This window comes from Lepisosteus oculatus, chromosome 14, assembly GCF_040954835.1.
Source record: "Lepisosteus oculatus isolate fLepOcu1 chromosome 14, fLepOcu1.hap2, whole genome shotgun sequence".
NCBI classification, from domain to species: Eukaryota; Metazoa; Chordata; class Actinopteri; order Semionotiformes; family Lepisosteidae; genus Lepisosteus; species Lepisosteus oculatus.
This window is the reverse complement of record NC_090709.1, coordinates 32,707,689-32,734,073: the sequence shown is the minus strand read 5'-3', so window position 1 is coordinate 32,734,073 and position 26,385 is coordinate 32,707,689. Positions and strand designations below refer to the sequence as shown.

General features: G+C 52.0%; 1 protein-coding gene, 24 non-coding genes and 8 pseudogenes across 25 annotated transcripts in view; all 33 read right to left on the bottom strand.

Moving 5' to 3' along the window:
* LOC138242549 (antigen WC1.1-like) overlaps positions 1–26,385 on the bottom strand; it is a 621,195-nt gene that overhangs the window by 122,604 nt on the left and 472,206 nt on the right. The window lies entirely within an intron of this gene.
* LOC138218060 (5S ribosomal RNA) lies at positions 5,451–5,569 on the bottom strand (annotated as a pseudogene).
* Positions 6,107–6,226, bottom strand: LOC138216321 (5S ribosomal RNA). Its single transcript, XR_011180032.1, has one exon. It is a non-coding gene; the product is annotated as a 5S ribosomal RNA (ribosomal RNA).
* LOC138245325 (5S ribosomal RNA) lies at positions 6,764–6,882 on the bottom strand. The gene has a single exon (XR_011193935.1). It is a non-coding gene; the product is annotated as a 5S ribosomal RNA (ribosomal RNA).
* On the bottom strand, positions 7,416–7,534 carry LOC138244606 (5S ribosomal RNA). Its single transcript, XR_011193221.1, has one exon. It is a non-coding gene; the product is annotated as a 5S ribosomal RNA (ribosomal RNA).
* Positions 8,072–8,191, bottom strand: LOC138216320 (5S ribosomal RNA). The gene has a single exon (XR_011180031.1). It is a non-coding gene; the product is annotated as a 5S ribosomal RNA (ribosomal RNA).
* LOC138244605 (5S ribosomal RNA) lies at positions 8,729–8,847 on the bottom strand. Its single transcript, XR_011193220.1, has one exon. It is a non-coding gene; the product is annotated as a 5S ribosomal RNA (ribosomal RNA).
* Positions 9,385–9,503, bottom strand: LOC138218510 (5S ribosomal RNA; annotated as a pseudogene).
* Positions 10,040–10,158, bottom strand: LOC138245324 (5S ribosomal RNA). The gene has a single exon (XR_011193934.1). It is a non-coding gene; the product is annotated as a 5S ribosomal RNA (ribosomal RNA).
* Positions 10,696–10,814, bottom strand: LOC138244604 (5S ribosomal RNA). Its single transcript, XR_011193219.1, has one exon. It is a non-coding gene; the product is annotated as a 5S ribosomal RNA (ribosomal RNA).
* LOC138218509 (5S ribosomal RNA) lies at positions 11,352–11,470 on the bottom strand (annotated as a pseudogene).
* LOC138218674 (5S ribosomal RNA) lies at positions 12,007–12,125 on the bottom strand (annotated as a pseudogene).
* LOC138244833 (5S ribosomal RNA) lies at positions 12,662–12,780 on the bottom strand. Its single transcript, XR_011193448.1, has one exon. It is a non-coding gene; the product is annotated as a 5S ribosomal RNA (ribosomal RNA).
* LOC138217683 (5S ribosomal RNA) lies at positions 13,318–13,436 on the bottom strand. Its single transcript, XR_011181395.1, has one exon. It is a non-coding gene; the product is annotated as a 5S ribosomal RNA (ribosomal RNA).
* LOC138218472 (5S ribosomal RNA) lies at positions 13,973–14,091 on the bottom strand (annotated as a pseudogene).
* LOC138245323 (5S ribosomal RNA) lies at positions 14,629–14,747 on the bottom strand. Its single transcript, XR_011193933.1, has one exon. It is a non-coding gene; the product is annotated as a 5S ribosomal RNA (ribosomal RNA).
* LOC138244603 (5S ribosomal RNA) lies at positions 15,285–15,403 on the bottom strand. The gene has a single exon (XR_011193218.1). It is a non-coding gene; the product is annotated as a 5S ribosomal RNA (ribosomal RNA).
* Positions 15,936–16,054, bottom strand: LOC138217844 (5S ribosomal RNA; annotated as a pseudogene).
* On the bottom strand, positions 16,591–16,709 carry LOC138216589 (5S ribosomal RNA). The gene has a single exon (XR_011180301.1). It is a non-coding gene; the product is annotated as a 5S ribosomal RNA (ribosomal RNA).
* Positions 17,247–17,365, bottom strand: LOC138218333 (5S ribosomal RNA; annotated as a pseudogene).
* LOC138244602 (5S ribosomal RNA) lies at positions 17,902–18,020 on the bottom strand. The gene has a single exon (XR_011193217.1). It is a non-coding gene; the product is annotated as a 5S ribosomal RNA (ribosomal RNA).
* LOC138217270 (5S ribosomal RNA) lies at positions 18,558–18,676 on the bottom strand. Its single transcript, XR_011180982.1, has one exon. It is a non-coding gene; the product is annotated as a 5S ribosomal RNA (ribosomal RNA).
* LOC138244601 (5S ribosomal RNA) lies at positions 19,214–19,332 on the bottom strand. Its single transcript, XR_011193216.1, has one exon. It is a non-coding gene; the product is annotated as a 5S ribosomal RNA (ribosomal RNA).
* On the bottom strand, positions 19,870–19,988 carry LOC138217817 (5S ribosomal RNA; annotated as a pseudogene).
* LOC138244600 (5S ribosomal RNA) lies at positions 20,526–20,644 on the bottom strand. Its single transcript, XR_011193215.1, has one exon. It is a non-coding gene; the product is annotated as a 5S ribosomal RNA (ribosomal RNA).
* Positions 21,182–21,300, bottom strand: LOC138216780 (5S ribosomal RNA). Its single transcript, XR_011180492.1, has one exon. It is a non-coding gene; the product is annotated as a 5S ribosomal RNA (ribosomal RNA).
* On the bottom strand, positions 21,836–21,954 carry LOC138244599 (5S ribosomal RNA). The gene has a single exon (XR_011193214.1). It is a non-coding gene; the product is annotated as a 5S ribosomal RNA (ribosomal RNA).
* On the bottom strand, positions 22,492–22,610 carry LOC138217665 (5S ribosomal RNA). Its single transcript, XR_011181377.1, has one exon. It is a non-coding gene; the product is annotated as a 5S ribosomal RNA (ribosomal RNA).
* LOC138216764 (5S ribosomal RNA) lies at positions 23,147–23,265 on the bottom strand. The gene has a single exon (XR_011180476.1). It is a non-coding gene; the product is annotated as a 5S ribosomal RNA (ribosomal RNA).
* LOC138244598 (5S ribosomal RNA) lies at positions 23,803–23,921 on the bottom strand. Its single transcript, XR_011193213.1, has one exon. It is a non-coding gene; the product is annotated as a 5S ribosomal RNA (ribosomal RNA).
* LOC138216633 (5S ribosomal RNA) lies at positions 24,459–24,577 on the bottom strand. Its single transcript, XR_011180345.1, has one exon. It is a non-coding gene; the product is annotated as a 5S ribosomal RNA (ribosomal RNA).
* LOC138217444 (5S ribosomal RNA) lies at positions 25,114–25,232 on the bottom strand. The gene has a single exon (XR_011181156.1). It is a non-coding gene; the product is annotated as a 5S ribosomal RNA (ribosomal RNA).
* On the bottom strand, positions 25,770–25,888 carry LOC138216264 (5S ribosomal RNA). The gene has a single exon (XR_011179976.1). It is a non-coding gene; the product is annotated as a 5S ribosomal RNA (ribosomal RNA).

Below are 26,385 nucleotides of genomic sequence, written 5' to 3'. Positions count from 1 at the left end.
AGCTGAGGGACCCCAGTCTGGACCGAAGCTGAGAGACCCCAGTCTGTGCTGGACCGAAGCTGAGGGACCCCAGTCTGGACTGCACTGGAGCTGAGGGACCCCAGTCTGGACCGAAGCTGAGGGACCCCAGTCTGTGCTGGGCCGAAGCTGAGGGACACCAGTCTGGACTGAAGCTGAGGGACCCCAGTCTGTGCTGGACCGAAGCTGAGGGACCCCAGACTGTGCTGGACCGAAGCTGAGGGACCCCAGACTGGGCTGCACTGGAGCTGAGGGACACCAGACTGGACTGGACTGCACTGGAGCTGAGGGGCCCCATACTGGACTGGACCAGAGCTGAGGGGCCCCAGACTGGACTGGACCGGAGCTGAGGGACCCCAGATCCCAGTCTGGACTGAAGCTGAGGGACCCCAGTCTGGACTGAAGCTGAGGGACCCCAGACCCCAGTCTGGACTGAAGCTGAGGGACCCCAGACTGGACTGTGGAAAGCTTTCACATTATCTCCACCTGAGTCCTCAGATCGTCTGCATGACCTTGTATTATTAAGTATTATTTTAAGGTCCTGTGATGATCGTAAGATGGGGGGGGGGGGGTGTGTCCCTTGACATTAATCTGTATTGTAATTTTTGTTCTTTTGTTAAGCATCATTAAAATGTTTTTTAAAAAAAGCTTTTGGTTTTTTCCCTCCCCCCCCCGAAACGAACGAACAGAGTCTGTCTTTCTCTTTCATCCCGGAGAGTTTGTGGTTGATGGATTGAGGCCGAGAGCCCTCGTTGTCGGCGTGCCACCAGTTAGCGGGGCTAAAGCAGGGGGGGCATCGTGTCCAATACTCCTTGAAACGAGACAGATTTCAAGCCACCTCCGTCTGAAGAGAAGGAAGTTGACCACGAACTCCAGGGTGTCCTAGGAAGCTCTTTAGCCATCGTTTGCCCAGCAGCCATCTCACCCTGCAGCTCCCAGCTAGCAGCCCCCTCCCCACTGGAGCCCAGCAGGTAGAAGCCTGGTCAGTACCTGGAGGGGAGACTCCTGGGAAAAACTGAGGTTGCTGCTGGGAGAGGTGTGAGTGGGGCCAGCAGGGGGCGCTTTCACCCTGCGGTCTGTGTGGGTCCTGATGCCCCAGTATAGTGACGGGGGACACTGGACTGTAAACAGGCGCCGTCCTTCGGATAAGACGTCAAACCGAGGTCCTGACTCTCTGTGCTCATTAACAATCCCGGGGTGTTTCTGGAGAGGAGTAGGGGTGTTACCCCAGTGTCCTGGCCTGATTCCCCCCCTGGTCTTGACCCATCATGGCCTCCTTATCACCCCCCCTCTCTGAACTGGCTCCATCCCTCTGCTCTCCTCCCCACTGAGAGCTGCTGTGTGCTGAGCGGACTGGAGCATCATCCACGTGGGGGCTGCACACTGGGGGGGCTGGAGGGGATCCCCCTGACCTGGGAAGAGCTCTGAGTGGAGAGTCCAGACGGATTAATTATTATTATTATTATTCGTGCTGCACTGGGCTTCAGTCCTGGTAGTGAGAGGGGGATCTGTGATCAGTACAGATACTTATGACTGTATAATAATACACGATAGAAATGGAAAACAGGGTAGCGCTGTAGTCTCTTCGAAACGTTTTGAACTGCCAGAAGAAGTTTTCACAACCCGGACTCGTGAAGGTACAGGTCTTCTCCCTTCGTCCGGAGTAAGGTGAGAGGTTATCCCCTCGGGGCGCAGTATCCCCGATGCACCCCCCCACCACCACACAAAATGACACACACTTCTGTGACGATTGGGAGACCCCGGTTCGATCAGCCCCTGCGGTGTAGGAAACGACCCGCTGGAGAGAACACGCAGACTCCACACAGAAGGGTCACCTCGGCATTTATTCCAACAGCAAAACACCAGAGAGAAACGGGTCTCCGAAAGATGAGCGCACACCGGGAAAAACACTACGGGGTCATTACAAATGGGAATAGGAGTTCTTTTTTTCTTTTCCGGACGTCAGTTGTATCGTGTCCTGGTGATTTCTCCTGTTTCGAACGGAGTTCAATGTCACGTTTCTACTTTATTAGAGAGAGGCACTGAACTTTGGGGAACGTGACATCCACCCAGTATTACTAGTAGGTTGATAAATATAAATGTTCTTTTTCCCCCCGTATGATACCTCGCGAAATATAACGATGGCCAACTCCTTAAGTCGAAATTTAAACCCTTCTCACGCTACAAGACAGTCCGTCAACATCGCCGCGGCCCGAAGCGCGACCTTCGGTATGACGTTGGCGGAAAAGGGGGTAGGGTAAGTACGTCACAGCCGGGGGAAGCCCCTATCACGTGAGAGGGGTGCTGCGGGCGACGAGCCCCCGGGGGCGAAGAGAAGTTGATTTGCGTGGGGTGTGGAAACACTACACGACCGGGCAAGCGAGCCGTTTTTTTTTTTGTTTTGTTTTTTCAGAACATCAGAACAACCGCAGAGATGACCATCGATCCACTCCGGACGTTTCCTTTTTTGTCCTTTTTGGCCTCCAAAATAAAAAAAAAAACTGGGATCCATCGTGGCGTTGCCAAATTAAAACGTCAACCACTTTTCGGGCTTTCGTGCTGTCCATGATGAAACCGTCATGGTTGTGTAAGGATACGTTACGTCACAGACCGGCGGCGCTCGGACGTGAGGAGTGTCGTTACGTTTTTGAAACGGGCACGTCAGACAAGATCTCTGACAAGATCTCTGAAAAACCCAAACCTGTAAGATTCAATTTCAATTCAGTTTTTTTTATATAGCGCCTTTCACAACAAGAATGCCCCAAGGCCCCGAACAAAGGAGTTGTTCCACACCCCCGCCACCCTCTGTGTACAGTAGAGCCCCCTGTACTGACTGGAGGAGCTCACCCAGCTGTGTCTGGAGAGAAGCCGGGGTATCGGCTTCAACCACAGGGCTGGGCGGCTTGTTCCCCACCCCCATCCCCTTCTGTGTACAGAAGAGCCTCCTGTCCTGACTCCAGTAGGAAATGTGACCTGGAGGCAACACACCGGCTTCTTTTAACAGATCACCTCGGGAATCGGGAACAACGGAGCTGTGTGTGGCCGTCTGTACGGAGGGGTTCAGCGCGGGGGGGCTCCGGGCTCGGGTCTGGACCCGGGGGGGGGGGGGGGGCTGTCTGTGTGGAGTCTGCATGTTCTCCCTGTGTTCTTCGGGTCCAAAGACAGGCTTTTGGGCTAATTGGCTTCTGGGAAAACTGGCCCTGGTGTGTGTGTGTCCTATGATGGAGTGCTGTCCTGTCCAGGGTGTGTGAGTGAATGTGTGTTTGTCATGTGATGGACTGGTTCCTGTCCAGGGTGTGTGAGTGTGTGTGTCTGAGTGTCCTGTGAGGGACTGGTGTCCTATCCAGGTTGTGTGTGTGTCCTGTGAGGGACTGGTGTCCTGTTCAGGGTGTGTGAGTGTGTGTGTGTATCCTGTGAGTGACTGGTGTCCTATCTAGGGTGTGTGTATGTCCTGTGATGGACTGGTGTCCTGTCCAGGGTGTGTGAGTGAGTGTGTGTGTGTCCTGTGATGGACTGGTGTCCTGTCCAGGGTGTGTGAGTGTGTGTGTCTGTGTGTCCTGTGATGGACAGATGGTACCAAGCCTGGACACCCATGAGACACTGGCTTCCTCAGAAGACTCTCACGGAGGGCACACTGTCCCTAACCCGGGTCCAGAAGAAACTACAGTGATCTATAATTCCTGCGCCTCGGAAGGGTTTATGACGTCTATGTCCGGCGCCCGCGCCCGTGGACTGGCGGTTTGGCGTCGCGCTCCGCAGCTCGAGCTTCGGTGCGAGGCAGGGCGGGAGGGAGCCGATGTGGCCTCGGCGCCATCTTTGCTGGTGAGTCAATTGTGACCGTTGCGGTACAATAAACCATCAATAAACCTTTTCCCACCCCGTCCAGTATTTCTGTCGCGGCCCACGTCCCTTACAATCGACAAACTATAAAAAAAACAGTAGCCCTTCGCAACATTACACGCCATTTTTTTTATTTTAAACGTCCGCTAGATACGCAGGTGGTTCGATACCTGTCTTATCCTCGCCGGCGTCTTTATACCGGCAAGTGAATTTTATTTGGGGCCCCTCAGAATTGTGACAGAAATGTCAGTGAACCACAATAAAAAACGAAACTTTTTTTTTAAAGGCGGTGAATGGATTTTTTGAGTAACCGTGTAGCGACTAACGTAAGGAAAAAAAGTTGTCTTTCCCTACGAAGACGTTTTGGTACAGGACTTTCTTTAAATATCAGTTGTGCATAGCGTTTTACAAAAAGTTGATGATGATCTTGGAGATAATTGCAAAGGAAAATTGAGATAACTACCAAAACATTACGTGTGAAACGACAGGACAGAACTTTGAACCCACAAAGAAACAAAGGTATGAAATATTGCCTCGTCATGGGGGGTTGATAATTGTAGTAAGTGTTCCTAATTTTCGTAAAGAAATGTATATTATGGGAGTCACACGTGAGATTTAGTGTATATACGTTTCATATTGTGCATATATACGGGGTTAAAAAGTGGAATGAGTATGATTATAAACTCGTGTGTCCTATAATCAGATAATTTTTGAACAAGCTTTGATTAGACAGGTGAAAAACAACATCAGATCCTTTATTTTAATATATTCTCACGTCTGAATATCAGCTTCTCCCCTCTGGCCAACATTTCAGGGCTCCCAGGTGTAGATCCCAAATTGAAACAAATATTAATTTGTTACCCAGTTAAACAGTTAATAGAAGTGAGTGACCAGGGTAAATAAAGGTGGGTCAGTGTAAACTGTTTATTCTGGACCAGACTTCGTCATGTGTGATATGTCATGACTTCTTATATGAAGTTTTATCTTTATATTTAGTTCTACATGTGTAATAGATGCGATGTGTGTCCATAAAAAGGTTTCTCCAGGGGAAAATCAAGTTCGTTTTAAAACCGTGTTTCCTTTTTAGGGTAGGTTTGCATTCCAAGTGTGGGGTTTTTGCCTTTTTGTATTTCTGCTGAGACAAGTTGCCTTTCTTATACGCGGAGGGATCTGCTCGTGAGATGTCCGCTTGGTCCATTTCTGAGCTCAGTATAAGGTGTAGAAAGCATGACTGTCATCATAACCCGCATCTCACCCAGGTGTGGAATAATGTTGTGACTATTGCTTCAGCAATAACATGCTGATTGCATGTTTCTAGATGGGAATAACAGAGATCTCAACTACTGAGGGGCCTTATTAATAAAGTCTCCACAGCCGAAGCGCTGTGTCTCTTTTCAGCTGGCGATAAACCTTTCCTCGATCCTTTGCGGACTTGTTAAACTGTTCCTGATCAGAATAAAAAACGCTCACGCTAATACACAAGCACCCGTGTCTCGCCAAAGCTGACAAATAAACAGACGGACAAGCCGCACTGCACGTGTGAACAGGGGAATGAGCGAGCGCGCGGGGATAGGGCGCCTCCTGCGCTTAAAAGCTTACAGCACCTGGTATTCCCAGGCGGTCTGCCATCCAAGTACTAACCAGGCCCATCCCTGTTTAGCTTCCGAGATCAGACGAGATCAGGCGTGCTCAAGTGGGTGTGGCCGTAAGCGAGAGCAAGGCTCGCTGGCACCCTTCTTATTGAGAGGACAGCTCCGTCACCTCTTTTACGACGCTGCTTTTTTTCTCTTGCGTTTTTCTCTTCTTCCCACGTTCTCTCTCTTCACTGCCTTCGTCCCCGCTCTATTTCACTTCAGCCTTTCACTCTTGTTTCCTTCCAATGAGGACGGAGCTGCGGGAGAAAGGGCGCTATAGAGGATCGCTGTGGAGAGCTGCTGCTGTGCTTTGACATCTGAGCTCTGTGGAAAACGATCTCAATACAATTCTGAAAAACGCGACTCTCCGAACGCCAGCCGAACAAGTCTCCACAGCCGAAGCGCTGTGTCTCTTTTCAGCTGGCGATAAACCTTTCCTCGATCCTTTGCAGACTTGTAAAACTGTTCCTGATCAGAATAAAAAACGCTCACGCTAATACACAAGCACCCGAGTCTCGCCAAAGCTGACAAATAAACAGACGGGCAAGCCGCACTGCACGTGTGAACAGGGGAATGAGCGAGCGAGCGGGGATAGGGCGCCTCCTGCGCTTAAAAGCTTACAGCACCTGGTATTCCCAGGCGGTCTCCCATCCAAGTACTAACCAGGCCCATCCCTGTTTAGCTTCCGAGATCAGACGAGATCAGGCGTGCTCAAGGGGGGTGTGGCCGTAAGCGAGAGCAAGGCTCGCTGGCACCCTTCTTATTGAGAGGACAGCTCCGTCACCTCTTTTACGACGCTGCTTTTTTTCTCTTGCGTTTTTCTCTTCTTCCCACGTTCTCTCTCTTCACTGCCTTTGTCCCCGCTCTATTTCACTTCAGCCTTTCACTCTTGCTTCCTTCCAATGAGGACGGAGCTGCGGGAGAAAGGGCGCTATAGAGGATCGCTGTGGAGAGCTGCTGCTGTGCTTTGACATCTGAGCTCTGTGGAAAACGATCTCAATACAATTCTGAAAAACGCGACTCTCCGAACGCCAGCCGAACAAGTCTCCACAGCCGAAGCGCTGTGTCTCTTTTCAGCTGGCGATAAACCTTTCCTCGATCCTTTGCGGACTTGTAAAACTGTTCCTGATCAGAATAAAAAACGCTCACGCTAATACACAAGCACCCGTGTCTCGCCAAAGCTGACAAATAAACAGACGGACAAGCCGCACTGCACGTGTGAACAGGGGAATGAGCGAGCGAGCGGGGATAGGGCGCCTCCTGCGCTTAAAAGCTTACAGCACCTGGTATTCCCAGGCGGTCTCCCATCCAAGTACTAACCAGGCCCATCCCTGTTTAGCTTCCGAGATCAGACGAGATCAGGCGTGCTCAAGGGGGTGTGGCCATAAGCGAGAGCAAGGCTCGCTGGCACCCTTCTTATTGAGAGGACAGCTCCGTCACCTCTTTTACGACGCTGCTTTTTTTCCCTTGCGTTTTTCTCTTCTTCCCACGTTCTCTCTCTTCACTGCCTTCGTCCCCGCTCTATTTCACTTCAGCCTTTCACTCTTGCTTCCTTCCAATGAGGACGGAGCTGCGGGAGAAAGGGCGCTATAGAGGATCGCTGTGGAGAGCTGCTGCTGTGCTTTGACATCTGAGCTCTGAGGAAAACGATCTCAATACAATTCTGAAAAACGCGACTCTCCGAACGCCAGCCGAACAAGTCTCCACAGCCGAAGCGCTGTGTCTCTTTTCAGCTGGCGATAAACCTTTCCTCGATCCTTTGCGGACTTGTAAAACTGTTCCTGATCAGAATAAAAAACGCTCACGCTAATACACAAGCACCCGTGTCTCGCCAAAGCTGACAAACAGACGGACAAGCCGCACTGCACGTGTGAACAGGGGAATGAGCGAGCGAGCGGGGATAGGGCGCCTCCTGCGCTTAAAAGCTTACAGCACCTGGTATTCCCAGGCGGTCTCCCATCCAAGTACTAACCAGGCCCATCCCTGTTTAGCTTCCGAGATCAGACGAGATCAGGCGTGCTCAAGGGGGTGTGGCCGTAAGCGAGAGCAAGGCTCGCTGGCACCCTTCTTATTGAGAGGACAGCTCCGTCACCTCTTTTACGACGCTGCTTTTTTTCCCTTGCGTTTTTCTCTTCTTCCCACGTTCTCTCTCTTCACTGCCTTCGTCCCCGCTCTATTTCACTTCAGCCTTTCACTCTTGCTTCCTTCCAATGAGGACGGAGCTGCGGGAGAAAGGGCGGTATAGAGGATCGCTGTGGAGAGCTGATGCTGTGCTTTGACATCTGAGCTCTGTGGAAAACGATCTCAATACAATTCTGAAAAACGCGACTCTCCGAACGCCAGCCGAACAAGTCTCCACAGCCGAAGCGCTGTGTCTCTTTTCAGCTGGCGATAAACCTTTCCTCGATTCTTTGCGGACTTGTTAAACTGTTCCTGATCAGGATAAAAAACGCTCACGCTAATACACAAGCACACGTGTCTCGCCAAAGCTGACAAATAAACAGACGGACAAGCCGCACTGCACGTGTGAACAGGGGAATGAGCGAGCGAGCGGGGATAGGGCGCCTCCTGCGCTTAAAAGCTTACAGCACCTGGTATTCCCAGGCGGTCTCCCATCCAAGTACTAACCAGGCCCATCCCTGTTTAGCTTCCGAGATCAGACGAGATCAGGCGTGCTCAAGGGGGGTGTGGCCGTAAGCGAGAGCAAGGCTCGCTGGCACCCTTCTTATTGAGAGGACAGCTCCGTCACCTCTTTTCCGACGCTGCTTTTTTTCTCTTGCGTTTTTCTCTTCTTCCCACGTTCTCTCTCTTCACTGCCTTTGTCCCCGCTCTATTTCACTTCAGCCTTTCACTCTTGCTTCCTTCCAATGAGGACGGAGCTGCGGGAGAAAGGGCGCTATAGAGGATCGCTGTGGAGAGCTGCTGCTGTGCTTTGACATCTGAGCTCTGTGGAAAACGATCTCAATACAATTCTGAAAAACGCGACTCTCCGAACGCCAGCCGAACAAGTCTCCACAGCCGAAGCGCTGTGTCTCTTTTCAGCTGGCGATAAACCTTTCCTCGATCCTTTGCGGACTTGTAAAACTGTTCCTGATCAGAATAAAAAACGCTCACGCTAATACACAAGCACCCGTGTCTCGCCAAAGCTGACAAATAAACAGACGGACAAGCCGCACTGCACGTGTGAACAGGGGAATGAGCGAGCGAGCGGGGATAGGGCGCCTCCTGCGCTTAAAAGCTTACAGCACCTGGTATTCCCAGGCGGTCTCCCATCCAAGTACTAACCAGGCCCATCCCTGTTTAGCTTCCGAGATCAGACGAGATCAGGCGTGCTCAAGGGGGTGTGGCCGTAAGCGAGAGCAAGGCTCGCTGGCACCCTTCTTATTAAGAGGACAGCTCCGTCACCTCTTTTACGACGCTGCTTTTTTTCCCTTGCGTTTTTCTCTTCTTCCCACGTTCTCTCTCTTCACTGCCTTCGTCCCCGCTCTATTTCACTTCAGCCTTTCACTCTTGCTTCCTTCCAATGAGGACGGAGCTGCGGGAGAAAGGGCGCTATAGAGGATCGCTGTGGAGAGCTGCTGCTGTGCTTTGACATCTGAGCTCTGAGGATAACGATCTCAATACAATTCTGAAAAACGCGACTCTCCGAACGCCAGCCGAACAAGTCTCCACAGCCGAAGCGCTGTGTCTCTTTTCAGCTGGCGATAAACCTTTCCTCGATCCTTTGCGGACTTGTTAAACTGTTCCTGATCAGAATAAAAAACGCTCACGCTAATACACAAGCACCCGTGTCTCGCCAAAGCTGACAAATAAACAGACGGACAAGCCGCACTGCACGTGTGAACAGGGGAATGAGCCAGCGAGCGGGGATAGGGCGCCTCCTGCGCTTAAAAGCTTACAGCACCTGGTATTCCCAGGCGGTCTCCCATCCAAGTACTAACCAGGCCCATCCCTGTTTAGCTTCCGACATCAGACGAGATCAGGCGTGCTCAAGGGGGTGTGGCCTTAAGCGAGAGCAAGGCTCGCTGGCACCCTTCTTATTGAGAGGACAGCTCCGTCACCTCTTTTACGACGCTGCTTTTTTCCCTTGCGTTTTTCTCTTCTTTCCACGTTCTCTCTCTTCACTGCCTTCGTCCCCGCTCTATTTCACTTCAGCCTTTCACTCTTGCTTCCTTCCAATGAGGACGGAGCTGCGGGAGAAAGGGCGCTATAGAGGATCGCTGTGGAGAGCTGCTGCTGTGCTTTGACATCTGAGCTCTGTGGAAAACGATCTCAATACAATTCTGAAAAACGCGACTCTCCGAACGCCAGCCGAACAAGTCTCCACAGCCGAAGCGCTGTGTCTCTTTTCAGCTGGCGATAAACCTTTCCTCGATCCTTTGCGGACTTGTAAAACTGTTCCTGATCAGAATAAAAAACGCTCACGCTAATACACAAGCACCCGTGTCTCGCCAAAGCTGACAAATAAACAGACGGACAAGCCGCACTGCACGTGTGAACAGGGGAATGAGCGAGCGAGCGGGGATAGGGCGCCTCCTGCGCTTAAAAGCTTACAGCACCTGGTATTCCCAGGCGGTCTCCCATCCAAGTACTAACCAGGCCCATCCCTGTTTAGCTTCCGAGATCAGACGAGATCAGGCGTGCTCAAGGGGGTGTGGCCATAAGCAAGAGCAAGGCTCGCTGGCACCCTTCTTATTGAGAGGACAGCTCTGTCACCTCTTTTACGACGCTGCTTTTTTTCCCTTGCGTTTTTCTCTTCTTCCCACGTTCTCTCTCTTCACTGCCTTCGTCCCCGCTCTATTTCACTTCAGCCTTTCACTCTTGCTTATTTCCAATGAGGACGGAGCTGCGGGAGAAAGGGCGCTATAGAGGATCGCTGTGGAGAGCTGCTGCTGTGCTTTGACATCTGAGCTCTGTGGAAAACGATCTCAATACAATTCTGAAAAACGCGACTCTCCGAACGCCAGCCGAACAAGTCTCCACAGCCGAAGCGCTGTGTCTCTTTTCAGCTGGCGATAAACCTTTCCTCGATCCTTTGCGGACTTGTAAAACTGTTCCTGATCAGAATAAAAAACGCTCACGCTTATACACAAGCACCCGTGTCTCGCCAAAGCTGACAAATAAACAGACGGACAAGCCGCACTGCACGTGTGAACAGGGGAATGAGCGAGCGAGCGGGGATAGGGCGCCTCCTGCGCTTAAAAGCTTACAGCACCTGGTATTCCCAGGCGGTCTCCCATCCAAGTACTAACCAGGCCCATCCCTGTTTAGCTTCCGAGATCAGACGAGATCAGGCGTGCTCAAGGGGGTGTGGCCGTAAGCGAGAGCAATGCTCGCTGGCACCCTTCTTATTCAGAGGACAGCTCCGTCACCTCTTTTACGACGCTGCTTTTTTTCCCTTGCGTTTTTCTCTTCTTCCCACGTTCTCTCTCTTCACTGCCTTCGTCCCCGCTCTATTTCACTTCAGCCTTTCACTCTTGCTTCCTTCCAATGAGGACGGAGCTGCGGGAGAAAGGGCGCTATAGAGGATCGCTGTGGAGAGCTGCTGCTGTGCTTTGACATCTGAGCTCTGAGGAAAACGATCTCAATACAATTCTGAAAAACGCGACTCTCCGAACGCCAGCCGAACAAGTCTCCACAGCCGAAGCGCTGTGTCTCTTTTCAGCTGGCGATAAACCTTTCCTCGATCCTTTGCGGACTTGTTAAACTGTTCCTGATCAGAATAAAAAACGCTCACGCTAATACACAAGCACCCGTGTCTCGCCAAAGCTGACAAATAAACAGACGGACAAGCCGCACTGCACGTGTGAACAGGGGAATGAGCCAGCGAGCGGGGATAGGGCGCCTCCTGCGCTTAAAAGCTTACAGCACCTGGTATTCCCAGGCGGTCTCCCATCCAAGTACTAACCAGGCCCATCCCTGTTTAGCTTCCGACATCAGACGAGATCAGGCGTGCTCAAGGGGGTGTGGCCTTAAGCGAGAGCAAGGCTCGCTGGCACCCTTCTTATTGAGAGGACAGCTCCGTCACCTCTTTTACGACGCTGCTTTTTTCCCTTGCGTTTTTCTCTTCTTTCCACGTTCTCTCTCTTCACTGCCTTCGTCCCCGCTCTATTTCACTTCAGCCTTTCACTCTTGCTTCCTTCCAATGAGGACGGAGCTGCGGGAGAAAGGGCGCTATAGAGGATCGCTGTGGAGAGCTGCTGCTGTGCTTTGACATCTGAGCTCTGTGGAAAACGATCTCAATACAATTCTGAAAAACGCGATTCCCCGAACGCCAGCCGAACAAGTCTCCACAGCCGAAGCGCTGTGTCTCTTTTCAGCTGGCGATAAACCTTTCCTCGATCCTTTGCGGACTTGTTAAACTGTTCCTGATCAGAATAAAAAACGCTCACGCTAATACACAAGCACCCGTGTCTCGCCAAAGCTGACAAATAAACAGACGGACTAGCCGCACTGCACGTGTGAACAGGGGAATGAGCGAGCGAGCGGGGATAGGGCGCCTCCTGCGCTTAAAAGCTTACAGCAGCTGGTATTCCCAGGCGGTCTCCCATCCAAGTACTAACCAGGCCCATCCCTGTTTAGCTTCCTAGATCAGACGAGATCAGGCGTGCTCAAGGGGGTGTGGCCGTAAGCGAGAGCAACGCTCGCTGGCACCCTTCTTATTGAGAGGACAGCTCCGTCACCTCTTTTACGACGCTGCTTTTTTCCCTTGCGTTTTTCTCTTCTTTCCACGTTCTCTCTCTTCACTGCCTTCGTCCCCACTCTATTTCACTTCAGCCTTTCACTCTTGCTTCCTTCCAATGAGGACGGAGCTGCGGGAGAAAGGGCGCTATAGAGGATCGCTGTGGAGAGCTGCTGCTGTGCTTTGACATCTGAGCTCTGTGGAAAACGATCTCAATACAATTCTGAAAAACGCGATTCCCCGAACGCCAGCCGAACAAGTCTCCACAGCCGAAGCGCTGTGTCTCTTTTCAGCTGGCGATAAACCTTTCCTCGATCCTTTGCGGACTTGTTAAACTGTTCCTGATCAGAATAAAAAACGCTCACGCTAATACACAAGCACCCGTGTCTCGCCAAAGCTGACAAATAAACAGACGGACAAGCCGCACTGCACGTGTGAACAGGGGAATGAGCGAGCGAGCGGGGATAGGGCGCCTCCTGCGCTTAAAAGCTTACAGCACCTGGTATTCCCAGGCGGTCTCCCATCCAAGTACTAACCAGGCCCATCCCTGTTTAGCTTCCGAGATCAGACGAGATCAGGCGTGCTCAAGGAGGTGTGGCCATAAGCAAGAGCAAAGCTCGCTGGCACCCTTCTTATTGAGAGGACAGCTCCGTCACCTCTTTTACATCGCTGCTTTTTTTCTCTTGCGTTTTTCTCTTCTTCCCACGTTCTCTCTCTTCACTGCCTTCGTCCCCGCTCTATTTCACTTCAGCCTTTCACTCTTGCTTCCTTCCAATGAGGACGGAGCTGCGGGAGAAAGGGCGCTATAGAGGATTGCTGTGGAGAGCTGCTGCTGTGCTTTGACATCTGAGCTCTGTGGAAAACGATCTCAATACAATTCTGAAAAACGCGACTCTCCGAACGCCAGCCGAACAAGTCTCCACAGCCGAAGCGCTGTGTCTCTTTTCAGCTGGCGATAAACTTTTCCTCGATCCTTTGCGGACTTGTAAAACTGTTCCTGATCAGAATAAAAAACGCTCACGCTAATACACAAGCACCCGTGTCTCGCCAAAGCTGAGAAATAAACAGACGGACAAGCCGCACTGCACGTGTGAACAGGGGAATGAGCGAGCGAGCGGGGATAGGGCGCCTCCTGCGCTTAACAGCTTACAGCACCTGGTATTCCCAGGCGGTCTCCCATCCAAGTACTAACCAGGCCCATCCCTGTTCAGCTTCCAAGATCAGATGAGATCAGGCGTGCTCAAGGAGGTGTGGCCGTAAGCGAGAGCAAGGCTCGCTGGCACCCTTCTTATTGAGAGGACAGCTCCGTCACCTCTTTTACGACGCTGCTTTTTTTCCCTTGCGTTTTTCTCTTCTTCCCACGTTCTCTCTCTTCACTGCCTTCGTCCCCGCTCTATTTCACTTCAGCCTTTCACTCTTGCTTCCTTCCAATGAGGACGGAGCTGCGGGAGAAAGGGCGCTGTAGAGGATCGCTGTGGAGAGCTGCTGCTGTGCTTTGACATCTGAGCTCTGTGGAAAACGATCTCAATACAATTCTGAAAAACGCGACTCTCCGAACGCCAGCCGAACAAGTCTCCACAGCCGAAGCGCTGTGTCTCTTTTCAGCTGGCGATAAACCTTTCCTCGATTCTTTGCGGACTTGTTAAACTGTTCCTGATCAGAATAAAAAACGCTCACGCTAATACACAAGCACACGTGTCTCGCCAAAGCTGACAAATAAACAGACGGACAAGCCGCACTGCACGTGTGAACAGGGGAATGAGCGAGCGAGCGGGGATAGGCGCCTCCTGCGCTTAAAAGCTTACAGCACCTTGTATTCCCAGGCGGTCTCCCATCCAAGTACTAACCAGGCCCATCCCTGTTTAGCTTACGAGATCAGACGAGATCAGGCGTGCTCAAGGGGGTGTGGCCGTAAGCGAGAGCAAGGCTCGCTGGCACCCTTCTTATTGAGAGGACAGCTCCGTCACCTCTTTTACGATGCTGCTTTTTTTCCCTTGCGTTTTTCTCTTCTTCCCACGTTCTCTCTCTTCACTGCCTTCGTCCCCGCTCTATTTCACTTCAGCCTTTCACTCTTGCTTCCTTCCAATGAGGACGGAGCTGCGGGAGAAAGGGCGCTATAGAGGATCGCTGTGGAGAGCTGCTGCTGTGCTTTGACATCTGAGCTCTGTGGAAAACGATCTCAATACAATTCTGAAAAACGCGACTCTCCGAACGCCAGCCGAACAAGTCTCCACAGCCGAAGCGCTGTGTCTCTTTTCAGCTGGCGATAAACCTTTCCTCGATCCTTTGCGGACTTGTTAAACTGTTCCTGATCAGAATAAAAAACGCTCACGCTAATACACAAGCACCCGTGTCTCGCCAAAGCTGACAAATAAACAGACGGACAAGCCGCACTGCACGTGTGAACAGGGGAATGAGCGAGCGAGCGGGGATAGGGCGCCTCCTGCGCTTAAAAGCTTACAGCACCTGGTATTCCCAGGCGGTCTCCCATCCAAGTACTAACCAGGCCCATCCCTGTTTAGCTTCCGAGATCAGACGAGATCAGGCGTGCTCAAGGGGGTGTGGCCATAAGCGAGAGCAAAGCTCGCTGGCACCCTTCTTATTGAGAGGACAGCTCCGTCACCTCTTTTACATCGCTGCTTTTTTTCTCTTGCGTTTTTCTCTTCTTCCCACGTTCTCTCTCTTCACTGCCTTCGTCCCCGCTCTATTTCACTTCAGCCTTTCACTTTTGCTTCCTTCCAATGAGGACGGAGCTGCGGGAGAAAGGGCGCTATAGAGGATCGCTGTGGAGAGCTGCTGCTGTGCTTTGACATCTGAGCTCTGTGGAAAACGATCTCAATACAATTCTGAAAAACGCGACTCTCCGAACGCCAGCCGAACAAATCCCCACAGCCGAAGCGCTGTGTCTCTTTTCAGCTGGCGATAAACCTTTCCTCGATCCTTTGCGGACTTGTAAAACTGTTCCTGATCAGAATAAAAAACGCTCACGCTAATACACAAGCACCCGTGTCTCGCCAAAGCTGACAAATAAACAGACGGACAAGCCGCAGTGCACGTGTGAACAGGGGAATGAGCGAGCGAGCGGGGATAGGGCGCCTCCTGCGCTTAAAAGCTTACAGCACCTGGTATTCCCAGGCGGTCTCCCATCCAAGTACTAACCAGGCCCATCCCTGTTTAGCTTCCGAGATCAGACGAGATCAGGCGTGCTCAAGGGGGTGTGGCCGTAAGCAAGAGCAAGGCTCGCTGGCACCCTTCTTATTGAGAGGACAGCTCCGTCACCTCTTTTACGACGCTGCTTTTTTTCCCTTGCGTTTTTCTCTTCTTCCCACGTTCTCTCTCTTCACTGCCTTTGTCCCCGCTCTATTTCACTTCAGCCTTTCACTCTTGCTTCCTTCCAATGAGGACGGAGCTGCGGGAGAAAGGGCGCTATAGAGGATCGCTGTGGAGAGCTGCTGCTGTGCTTTGACATCTGAGCTCTGTTGAAAACGATCTCAATACAATTCTGAAAAACGCGACTCTCCGAACGCCAGCCGAACAAGTCTCCACAGCCGAAGCGCTGTGTCTCTGTTCAGCTGGCGATAAACCTTTCCTCGATCCTTTGCGGTCTTGTAAAACTGTTCCTGATCAGAATAAAAAACGCTCACGCTAATACACAAGCACCCGTGTCTCGCCAAAGCTGACAAACAGACGGACAAGCGCACTGCACGTGTGACCAGGGGAATGAGCGAGCGAGCGGGGATAGGGCGCCTCCTGCGCTTAAAAGCTTACAGCACCTGGGATTCCCAGGCGGTCTCCCATCCAAGTACTAACCAGGCCCATCCCTGTTTAGCTTCTGAGATCAGACAAGATCAGGCGTGCTCAAAAGGGTGTGGCCGTAAGCGAGAGCAAGGCTCGCTGGCACCCTTCTTATTGAGAGGACAGCTCCGTCACCTCTTTAACGACGCTGCTTTTTTCCCTTGCGTTTTTCTCTTCTTTCCACGTTCTCTCTCTTCACTGCCTTCGTCCCCGCTCTATTTCACTTCAGCCTTTCACTCTTGCTTCCTTCCAATGAGGACGGAGCTGCGGGAGAAAGGGCGCTATAGAGGATCGCTGTGGAGACCTGCTGCTGTGCTTTGACATCTGAGCTCTGTGGAAAACGATCTCAATACAATTCTGAAAAACGCGACTCTCCGAACGCCAGCCGAACAAGTCTCCACAGCCGAAGCGCTGTGTCTCTTTTCAGCTGGCGATAAACCTTTCCTCGATCCTTTGCGGACTTGTAAAACTGTTCCTGATCAGAATAAAAAACGCTCACGCTAATACACAAGCACCCGTGTCTCGCCAAAGCTGACAAATAAACAGACGGACAAGCCGCACTGCACGTGTGAACAGGGGAATGAGCGAGCGAGCGGGGATAGGGCGCCTCCTGCGCTTAAAAGCTTACAGCACCTGGTATTCCCAGGCGGTCTCCCATCCAAGTACTAACCAGACCCATCCCTGTTTAGCTTCCGAGATCAGACGAGATCAGGCGTGCTCAAGGGGGTGTGGCCGTAAGCAAGAGCAAGGCTCGCTGGCACCCTTCTTATTGAGAGGACAGCTCCGTCACCTCTTTTTCGACGCTGCTTTTTTTCCCTTGCGTTTTTCTCTTCTTCCCACGTTCTCTCTCTTCACTGCCTTCGTCCCCGCTCTATTTCACTTCAGCCTTTCACTCTTGCTTCCTTCCAATGAGGACGGAGCTGCGGGAGAAAGGGCGCTATAGAGGATCGCTGTGGAGAGCTGCTGCTGTGCTTTGACATCTGAGCTCTGTGGAAAACGATCTCAATACAATTCTGAAAAACGCGACTCTCCGAACGCCAGCCGAACAAGTCTCCACAGCCGAAGCGCTGTGTCTCTTTTCAGCTGGCGATAAACCTTTCCTCGATTCTTTGCGGACTTGTTAAACTGTTCCTGATCAGAATAAAAAACGCTCACGCTAATACACAAGCACCCGTGTCTCGCCAAAGCTGACAAATAAACAGACGGACAAGCCGCACTGCACGTGTGAACAGGGGAATGAGCGAGCGAGCGGGGATAGGGCGCCTCCTGCGCTTAAAAACTTACAGCACCTGGTATTCCCAGGCGGTTTCCCATCCAAGTACTAACCAGGCCCATCCCTGTTTAGCTTCCGAGATCAGACGAGATCAGGCGTGCTCCAGGGGGTGTGGCCGCAAGCGAGAGCAAGGCTCGCTGGCACCCTTCTTATTGAGAGGACAGCTCCGTCACCTCTTTTACAACGCTGCTTTTTTCCCTTGCGTTTTTCTCTTCTTCCCACGTTCTCTCTCTTCACTGCCTTCGTCCCCGCTCTATTTCACTTCAGCCTTTCACTCTTGCTTCCTTCCAATGAGGACGGAGCTGCGGGAGAAAGGGCGCTATAGAGGATCGCTGTGGAGAGCTGCTGCTGTGCTTTGACATCTGAGCTCTGTGGAAAACGATCTCAATACAATTCTGAAAAACGCGACTCTCCGAACGCCAGCCGAACAAGTCTCCACAGCCGAAGCGCTGTGTCTCTTTTCAGCTGGCGATAAACCTTTCCTCGATCCTTTGCGGACTTGTAAAAGTGTTCCTGATCAGAATAAAAAACGCTCACGCTAATACACAAGCACCCGCGTCTCGCCAAAGCTGACAAATAAACAGACGGACAAGCCGCACTGCACGTGTGAACAGGGGAATGAGCGAGCGAGCGGGGATAGGGCGCCTCCTGCGCTTAAAAGCTTACAGCACCTGGTATTCCCAGGCGGTCTCCCATCCAAGTACTAACCAGGCCCATCCCTGTTTAGCTTCCGAGATCAGACGAGATCAGGCGTGCTCAAGGGGGTGTGGCCGTAAGCGAGAGCAAGGCTCGCTGTCACCCTTCTTATTGAGAGGACAGCTCCGTCACCTCTTTTACGACGCTGCTTTTTTTCCCTTGCGTTTTTCTCTTCTTCCCACGTTCTCTCTCTTCACTGCCTTCGTCCCCGCTCTATTTCACTTCAGCCTTTCACTTTTGCTTCCTTCCAATGAGGACGGAGCTGCGGGAGAAAGGGCGCTATAGAGGATCACTGTGGAGAGCTGCTGCTGTGCTTTGACATCTGAGCTCTGTGGAAAACGATCTCAATACAATTCTGAAAAACGCGACTCTCCGAACGCCAGCCGAACAAGTCTCCACAGCCGAAGCGCTGTGTCTCTTTTCAGCTGGCGATAAACCTTTCCTCGATCCTTTGCGGACTTGTTAAACTGTTCATGATCAGAATAAAAAACGCTCACGCTAATACACAAACACCCGTGTCTCGCCAAAGCTGACAAATAAACAGACGGACAAGCCGCACTGCACGTGTGAACAGGGGAATGAGCGAGCGAGCGGGGATAGGGCGCCTCCTGCGCTTAAAAGCTTACAGCACCTGGTATTCCCAGGCGGTCTCCCATCCAAGTACTAACCAGGCCCATCCCTGTCTAGCTTCCGAGATCAGACGAGATCAGGCGTGCTCAAGGGGGTGTGGCCGTAAGCGAGAGCAAGGCTCGCTGGCACCCTTCTTATTGAGAGGACAGCTCCGTCACCTCTTTTACGACGCTGCTTTTTTTCCCTTGCGTTTTTCTCTTCTTCCCACGTTCTCTCTCTTCACTGCCTTCGTCCCCGCTCTATTTCACTTCAGCCTTTCACTCTTGCTTCCTTCCAATGAGGACGGAGCTGCGGGAGAAAGGGCGCTATAGAGGATCGCTGTGGAGAGCTGCTGCTGTGCTTTGACATCTGAGCTCTGTGGAAAACGATCTCAATACAATTCTGAAAAACGCGACTCTCCGAACGCCAGCCGAACAAGTCTCCACAGCCGAAGCGCTGTGTCTCTTTTCAGCTGGCGATAAACCTTTCCTCGATCCTTTGCGGACTTGTAAAAGTGTTCCTGATCAGAATAAAAAACGCTCACGCTAATACACAAGCACCCGCGTCTCGCCAAAGCTGACAAATAAACAGACGGACAAGCCGCACTGCACGTGTGAACAGGGGAATGAGCGAGCGAGCGGGGATAGGGCGCCTCCTGCGCTTAAAAGCTTACAGCACCTGGTATTCCCAGGCGGTCTCCCATCCAAGTACTAACCAGGCCCATCCCTGTTTAGCTTCCGAGATCAGACGAGATCAGGCGTGCTCAAGGGGGTGTGGCCGTAAGCGAGAGCAAGGCTCGCTGTCACCCTTCTTATTGAGAGGACAGCTCCGTCACCTCTTTTACGACGCTGCTTTTTTTCCCTTGCGTTTTTCTCTTCTTCCCACGTTCTCTCTCTTCACTGCCTTCGTCCCCGCTCTATTTCACTTCAGCCTTTCACTTTTGCTTCCTTCCAATGAGGACGGAGCTGCGGGAGAAAGGGCGCTATAGAGGATCACTGTGGAGAGCTGCTGCTGTGCTTTGACATCTGAGCTCTGTGGAAAACGATCTCAATACAATTCTGAAAAACGCGACTCTCCGAACGCCAGCCGAACAAGTCTCCACAGCCGAAGCGCTGTGTCTCTTTTCAGCTGGCGATAAACCTTTCCTCGATCCTTTGCGGACTTGTTAAACTGTTCATGATCAGAATAAAAAACGCTCACGCTAATACACAAACACCCGTGTCTCGCCAAAGCTGACAAATAAACAGATGGACAAGCCGCACTGCACGTGTGAACAGGGGAATGAGCGAGCGAGCGGGGATAGGGCGCCTCCTGCGCTTAAAAGCTTACAGCACCTGGTATTCCCAGGCGGTCTCCCAACCAAGTACTAACCAGGCCCATCCCTGTTTAGCTTCCAAGATCAGATGAGATCAGGCGTGCTCAAGGGGGTGTGGCCATAAACGAGAGCAAGGCTCGCTGGCACCCTTCTTATTGAGAGGACAGCTCCGTCACCTCTTTTACGACGCTGCTTTTTTTCCCTTGCGTTTTTCTCTTCTTCCCACGTTCTCTCTCTTCACTGCCTTCGTCCCCGCTCTATTTCACTTCAGCCTTTCACTTTTGCTTCCTTCCAATGAGGACGGAGCTGCAGGAGAAAGGGCGCTATAGAGGATCGCTGTGGAGAGCTGCTGCTGTGCTTTGACATCTGAGCTCTGTGGAAAACGATCTCAATACAATTCTGAAAAACGCGACTCTCCGAACGCCAGCCGAACAAGTCTCCGCAGCCGAAGCGCTGTGTCTCTTTTCAGCTGGCGATAAACCTTTCCTCGATCCTTTGCGGTCTTGTAAAACTGTTCCTGATCAGAATAAAAAACGCTCACGCTAATTCACAAGCACCCGTGTCTCGCCAAAGCTGACAAATAAACAGACGGACAAGCCGCACTGCACGTGTGAACAGGGGAATGAGCGAGCGAGCGGGGATAGGGCGCCTCCTGCGCTTAAAAGCTTACAGCACCTGGTATTCCCAGGCGGTCTCCCATCCAAGTACTAACCAGGCCCATCCCTGTTTAGCTTCCGAGATCAGACGAGATCAGGCGTGCTCAAGGGGGTGTGGCCGTAAGCGAGAGCAAGGCTCGCTGTCACCCTTCTTATTGAGAGGACAGCTCCGTCACCTCTTTTACGACGCTGCTTTTTTTCCCTTGCGTTTTTCTCTTCTTCCCACGTTCTCTCTCTTCACTGCCTTCGTCCCCGCTCTATTTCACTTCAGCCTTTCACTCTTGCTTCCTTCCAATGAGGACGGAGCTGCGGGAGAAAGGGCGCTATAGAGGATCGCTGTGGAGAGCTGCTGCTGTGCTTTGACATCTGAGCTCTGTGGAAAACGATCTCAATACAATTCTGAAAAACGCGACTCTCCGAACGCCAGCCGAACAAGTCTCCACAGCCGAAGCGCTGTGTCTCTTTTCAGCTGGCGATAAACCTTTCCTCGATCCTTTGCGGACTTGTAAAACTGTTCCTGATCAGAATAAAAAACGCTCACGCTAATACACAAGCACCCGTGTCTCGCCAAAGCTGACAAATAAACAGACGGACAAGCCGCACTGCACGTGTGAACAGGGGAATGAGCGAGCGAGCGGGTATAGGGCACCTCCTGCGCTTAAAAGCTTACAGCACCTGGTATTCCCAGGCGGTCTCCCATCCACGTACTAACCAGGCCCATCCCTGTTTAGCTTCCGAGATCAGACGAGATCAGGCGTGCTCAAGGGGGTGTGGCCGTAAGCGAGAGCAAGGCTCGCTGGCACCCTTCTTATTGAGAGGACAGCTCCGTCACCTCTTTTACGACGCTGCTTTTTTTCCCTTGCGTTTTTCTCTTCTTCCCACGTTCTCTCTCTTCACTGCCTTCGTCCCCGCTCTATTTCACTTCAGCCTTTCACTCTTGCTTCCTTCCAATGAGGACGGAGCTGCGGGAGAAAGGGCGCTATAGAGGATCGCTGTGGAGAGCTGCTGCTGTGCTTTGACATCTGAGCTCTGTGGAAAACGATCTCAATACAATTCTGAAAAACGCGACTCTCCGAACGCCAGCCGAACAAGTCTCCACAGCCGAAGCGCTGTGTCATTTTTCAGCTGGCGATAAACCTTTCCTCGATCCTTTGCGGACTTGTAAAACTGTTCCTGATCAGAATAAAAAACGCTCACGCTAATACACAAGCACCCGTGTCTCGCCAAAGCTGACAAAAACAGACGGACAAGCCGCACTGCACGTGTGAACAGGGGAATGAGCGAGCGAGCGGGGATAGGGTGCCTCCTGCGCTTAAAAGCTTACAGCACCTGGTATTCCCAGGCGGTCTCCCATCCAAGTACTAACCAGGCCCATCCCTGTTTAGCTTCCGAGATCAGACGAGATCAGGCGTGCTCAAGGGGGTGTGGCCGTAAGCGAGAGCAAGGCTCGCTGTCACCCTTCTTATTGAGAGGACAGCTCCGTCACCTCTTTTACGACGCTGCTTTTTTTCCCTTGCGTTTTTCTCTTCTTCCCACGTTCTCTCTCTTCACTGCCTTCGTCCCCGCTCTATTTCACTTCAGCCTTTCACTCTTGCTTCCTTCCAATGAGGACGGAGCTGCGGGAGAAAGGGCGCTATAGAGGATCGCTGTGGAGAGCTGCTGCTGTGCTTTGACATCTGAGCTCTGTGGAAAACGATCTCAATACAATTCTGAAAAACGCGACTCTCCGAACGCCAGCCGAACAAATCTCCACAGCCGAAGCGCTGTGTCTCTCTTCAGCTGGCGATAAACCTTTCCTCGATCCTTTGCGGACTTGTAAAACTGTTCCTGATCAGAATAAAAAACGCTCACGCTAATACACAAGCACCCGTGTCTCGCCAAAGCTGACAAATAAACAGACGGACAAGCCGCACTGCACGTGTGAACAGGGGAATGAGCGAGCGAGCGGGGATAGGGCGCCTCCTGCGCTTAAAAGCTTACAGCACCTGGTATTCCCAGGCGGTCTCCCATCCAAGTACTAACCAGGCCCATCCCTGTTTAGCTTCCGAGATCAGATGAGATCAGGCGTGCTCAAGGGGGTGTGGCCGTAAGCGAGAGCAAGGCTCGCTGGCACCCTTCTTATTGAGAGGACAGCTCCGTCACCTCTTTTACGACGCTGCTTTTTTTCCCTTGCGTTTTTCTCTTCTTCCCACGTTCTCTCTCTTCACTGCCTTCGTCCCGCTCTATGTCACTTCAGCCTTTCACTCTTGCTTCCTTCCAATGAGGACGGAGCTGCGGGAGAAAGGGCGCTATAGAGGATCGCTGTGGAGAGCTGCTGCTGTGCTTTGACATCTGAGCTCTGTGGAAAACGATCTCAATACAATTCTGAAAAACGCGACTCTCCGAACGCCAGCCGAACAAGTCTCCACAGCCGAAGCGCTGTGTCTCTTTTCAGCTGGCGATAAACCTTTCCTCGATCCTTTGCGGACTTGTTAAACTGTTCCTGATCAGAATAAAAAACGCTCACGCTAATACACAAGCACCCGTGTCTCGCCAAAGCTGACAAATAAACAGACGGACAAGCCGCACTGCACGTGTGAACAGGGGAATGAGCGAGCGAGCGGGAATAGGGCGCCTCCTGCGCTTAAAAGCTTACAGCACCTGGTATTCCCAGGCGGTCTCCCATCCAAGTACTAACCAGGACCATCCCTGTTTAGCTTCCGAGATCAGACGAGATCAGGCGTGCTCAAGGGGGTGTGGCCGTAAGCGAGAGCAAGGCTCGCTGGCACCCTTCTTATTGAGAGGACAGCTCCGTCACCTCTTTTACGACGCTGCTTTTTTTCCCTTGCGTTTTTCTCTTCTTCCCACGTTCTTTCTCTTCACTGCCTTCGTCCCCGCTCTATTTCACTTCAGCCTTTCACTCTTGCTTCCTTCCAATGAGGACGGAGCTGCGGGAGAAAGGGCGCTATAGAGGATCGCTGTGGAGAGCTGCTGCTGTGCTTTGATATCTGAGCTCTGTGGAAAACGATCTCAATACAATTCTGAAAAACGCGACTCTCCGAACGCCAGCCGAACAAGTCTCCACAGCCGAAGCGCTGTGTCTCTTTTCAGCTGGCGATAAACCTTTCCTCGATCCTTTGAGGACTTGTTAAACTGTTCCTGATCAGAATAAAAAACGCTCACGCTAATACACAAGCACCCGTGTCTCGCCAAAGCTGAGAAATAAACAGACGGACAAGCCGCACTGCACGTGTGAACAGGGGAATGAGCCAGCGAGCGGGGATAGGGCGCCTCCTGCGCTTAAAAGCTTACAGCACCTGGTATTCCCAGGCGGTCTCCCATCCAAGTACTAACCAGGCCCATCCCTGTTTAGCTTCCGAGATCAGACGAGATCAGGCGTGCTCAAGGGGGTGTGGCCGTAAGCGAGAGCAAGGCTCGCTGGCACCCTTCTTATTGAGAGGACAGCTCCGTCACCTCTTTTACGACGCTGCTTTTTTTCCCTTGCGTTTTTCTCTTCTTCCCACGTTCTCTCTCTTCACTGCCTTCGTCCCCGCTCTATTTCACTTCAGCCTTTCACTCTTGCTTCCTTCCAATGAGGACGGAGCTGCGGGAGAAAGGGCGCTATAGAGGATCGCTGTGGAGAGCTGCTGCTGTGCTTTGACATCTGAGCTCTGTGGAAAACGATCTCAATACAATTCTGAAAAACGCGACTCTCCGAACGCCAGCCGAACAAGTCTCCACAGCCGAAGCGCTGTGTCTCTTTTCAGCTGGCGATAAACCTTTCCTAGATCCTTTGCGGACTTGTAAAACTGTTCCTGATCAGAATAAAAAACGCTCACGCTAATACACAAGCACCCGTGTCTCGCCAAAGCTGACAAATAAACAGACGGACAAGCCGCACTGCACGTGTGAACAGGGGAATGAGCGAGCGAGCGGGGATAGGGAGCCTCCTGCGCTTAAAAGCTTACAGCACCTGGTATTCCCAGGCGGTCTCCCATCCAAGTACTAACCAGGCCCATCCCTGTTTAGCTTCCAAGATCAGACGAGATCAGGCGTGCTCAAGGGGGTGTGGCCGTAAGCGAGAGCAAGGCTCGCTGGCACCCTTCTTATTGAGAGGACAGCTCCGTCACCTCTTTTACGACGCTGCTTTTTTCCCTTGCGTTTTTCTCTTCTTTCCACGTTCTCTCTCTTCACTGCATTCGTCCCCGCTCTATTTCACTTCAGCCTTTCACTCTTGCTTCCTTCCAATGAGGACGGAGCTGCGGGAGAAAGGGCGCTATAGAGGATCGCTGTGGAGAGCTGCTGCTGTGCTTTGACATCTGAGCTCTGTGGAAAACGATCTCAATACAATTCTGAAAAATGCAATTCCCCGAACGCCAGCCGAACAAGTCTCCACAGCCGAAGCGCTGTGTCTCTTTTCAGCTAGCGATAAACCTTTCCTCGATCCTTTGCGGACTTGTTAAACTGTTCATGATCAGAATAAAAAACGCTCACGCTAATACACAAGCACCCGTGTCTCGCCAAAGCTGACAAATAAACAGACGGACAAGCCGCACTGCACGTGTGAACAGGGGAATGAGCGAGCGAGCGGGAATAGGGCGCCTCCTGCGCTTAAAAGCTTACAGCACCTGGTATTTCCAGGCGGTCTCCCATCCAAGTACTAACCAGGCCCATCCCTGTTTAGCTTCCGAGATCAGACGAGATCAGGCGTGCTCAAGGGGGTGTGGCCATAAGCGAGAGCAAGGCTCGCTGGCACCCTTCTTATTGAGAGGACAGCTCCGTCACCTCTTTTACGACGCTGCTTTTTTTCCCTTGCGTTTTTCTCTTCTTCCCACGTTCTCTCTCTTCACTGCCTTCGTCCCCGCTCTATTTCACTTCAGCCTTTCACTCTTGCTTCCTTCCAATGAGGACGGAGCTGCGGGAGAAAGGGCGCTATAGAGGATCGCTGTGGAGAGCTGCTGCTGTGCTTTGACATCTGAGCTCTGTGGAAAACGATCTCAATACAATTCTGAAAAACGCGACTCTCCGAACGCCAGCCGAACAAGTCTCCACAGCCGAAGCGCTGTGTCTCTTTTCAGCTGGCGATAAACCTTTCCTCGATCCTTTGCGGACTTGTTAAACTGTTCCTGATCAGAATAAAAAACGCTCACGCTAATACACAAGCACCCGTGTCTCGCCAAAGCTGACAAATAAACAGACGGACAAGCCGCACTGCACGTGTGAACAGGGGAATGAGCGAGCGAGCGGGGATAGGGCGCCTCCTGCGCTTAAAAGCTTACAGCACCTGGTATTCCCAGGCGGTCTCCCATCCAAGTACCAACCAGGCCCATCCCTGTTTAGCTTCCGAGATCAGACGAGATCAGGCGTGCTCAAGGGGGTGTGGCCGTAAGCGAGAGCAAGGCTCGCTGGCACCCTTCTTATTGAGAGGACAGCTCCGTCACCTCTTTTACGACGCTGCTTTTTTCCCTTGCGTTTTTCTCTTCTTTCCACGTTCTCTCTCTTCACTGCCTTCGTCCCCGCTCTATTTCACTTCAGCCTTTCACTCTTGCTTCCTTCCAATGAGGACGGAGCTGCGGGAGAAAGGGCGCTATAGAGGATCGCTGTGGAGAGCTGCTGCTGTGCTTTGACATCTGAGCTCTGTGGAAAACGATCTCAATACAATTCTGAAAAACGCGATTCCCCGAACGCCAGCCGAACAAGTCTCCACAGCCGAAGCGCTGTGTCTCTTTTCAGCTAGCGATAAACCTTTCCTCGATCCTTTGCGGACTTGTTAAACTGTTCCTGATCAGAATAAAAAACGCTCACGCTAATACACAAGCACCCGTGTCTCGCCAAAGCTGACAAATAAACAGACGGACAAGCCGCACTGCACGTGTGAACAGGGGAAT